Consider the following 2,047-nt stretch of genomic DNA (forward strand, 5'->3'; position numbering starts at 1 on the left):
CATGATTGTAAAGAGTTTGCTTTTGGCGTGTCAGCTTGTGGTTTTGAGAGCCCTTGGGACAATGGGTGTCTTTTTGCCTCAGGGAATGGCTGATGTCCTTGTGTTGTGTCAGAGATTTGCTGCTGCCTCAGTGGCAGGAAGTTGGGACTTAATCCTCAATGTTTACATGTTTTGTTAACTGGAGTTTTTGCTTTTACAATGAGCTTTATAATTTTAGAGAGTGGTCATTGCTCCAGAAAAGGAGCCAAATAGTTGGGTTATCAGTCTTCCTAGTCAAATTATGGCATGGCAAGGCAAATTCATAAAGATAATTTACTTTATATAATTTTTCAAAAGTCATTGGATGTTAACTGACTAAAACCTCTCCTTAAGCTCACCACAGATCTTAAACCTCTGTTGTTCTCCAGAGATACAAATTCTGGTCTCCTCTACAGTTAACTGAGAGATGAAAAGTTTTGCAGAGAATATAGAGAAAGCAATGAGTTAAGAGCAGATATTATATAGATTATAATCAGTAATTGGCTGTCTGTATTTTTGCCTCACACCCACAGCAGTTCTTTTGGCAAAAGAAACCATTAATGTGAATTCATCTTTTTTTATTTTTAAAGTAAAGTTTTTTATTTTAATTTCTGAAAACAAGCTTTATTTAAATAAGAACTTAAATACATTACATAACAGTAAACTGGAAGGGAAAAGAAAACCAAAAAACCAGTTTGTTCTTTCACATGGCACTGGGCAGCGGCTCATGTTGAGTTGAAGCCTCCACAGATAGCCACACGACCAATGCATTTGTTCCCTTACCCTTCAGATCCGAGATCCCTTGGCTAGGATAGATCTGCTTAAAAAGACTACCCTGGTGGTGAGCTGATGTCCATGACTTCTCTGGAAAGGTGGCTCTTCCTGAATTCTGCCTACCTGGTCAGACACCAGGGGTTCTTATGGGCGGAGACTGTCTCTAGTGACACTGGAGCCGTGTTACCCATACTCTCCGTCACCTGGGCTGTTCAAGTGGTGACACTTTTCTAGGGCAGGGGACACTGGAAAGGGGGTCTGAAGGAACTTGTGGTCAGACATAGCCTCCTGTGACTTTGGGGTTCCTGGTTTGGCTGAAACCTTGTTATTGCTTTGTCTCAGGGTGGACACTGCCAGGGCTTACTGCTTAACCTGTTTAAATGAGGGACTCGGAGACTACACAGCATGGCTCTTTCCAGTTTATTGCATGAAGGAGTTACACTAGTCCAAGTTAAAAGCGGACCCCAAATGATTACATTATACAGGCTGTGAGGTTTTTAAACTTGTGACAAGGGACAGAAGGGAAATTCTACTCATTGCAAGGAAATCCTCACTTAAGCTTCAGAGAGCCTCAAGCACATAAAACCCATGAACCTTCAGCTGATCGTCCTTAGCCAGTCCAATCTCTATCAGGAACTGGCATATGTTCTTGCGCTGGTCACCCTGTAGCTGAATTACTTCTCCATATTCTGGATACTCAATCACAGTACCATTGCAGGCAAATTTCTTCTTAAACGCCTTCACTAGTTTCTTTTTATCGTAATCAACAGCGATCCCTTGGACAGTTGTAAGGGTCTGTTTCTCTGTTGAATTCTTACATGGATATAGTCCTCAGTGCCAGCAGGAAGCGAGTCATCACCCGTACTTGCATCAGCAAAGCGTTCGAAAGAGTGGAGGTTCTGGATAGCGGACATATGATTCGATTCCTTTTCCTCGGTGGAAATGGCCTGAGGAAGGCGGCTGCGGGAGAAGGTGGGGGAGGGGGGGAACTAAGCCTCGGGAACCGAGGGGGATCAAGGGGGAGGCAGTTGAGTCCTCGGCGGCGGCTCAGTGACTGGGGACTAAAGTTTTTAGCATACTATTATGAAACCTTTGCTGTTAAAACAGAATTGCATGATAAAATAGTGAATATATATATATACACATATATACATCTTTTTTGAAGGTAATGTCTTAACCTGATGGAATATCTATTCCTTATTCCAAACAGCAATTAAATTGGCTATTGCTAAATGATTTGGCCTATTGCATGTGC

General features: G+C 42.3%; 1 pseudogene across 1 annotated transcript; it reads right to left on the reverse strand.

Annotated features, from left to right (window-relative positions):
* Window positions 1-1,062: 1,062 nt before the first annotated feature.
* LOC308422938 (eukaryotic translation initiation factor 1-like) lies at window positions 1,063-1,706 on the reverse strand (annotated as a pseudogene). The gene has a single exon. The product of its transcript is annotated as a eukaryotic translation initiation factor 1-like (transcript).
* Between the last annotated feature and the right edge of the window lie 341 nt (window positions 1,707-2,047).

The sequence above is a fragment of the Micromys minutus genome (assembly GCF_963924665.1).
Source record: "Micromys minutus genome assembly, chromosome: 1".
In the NCBI taxonomy this organism is placed as follows: domain Eukaryota; kingdom Metazoa; phylum Chordata; class Mammalia; order Rodentia; family Muridae; genus Micromys; species Micromys minutus.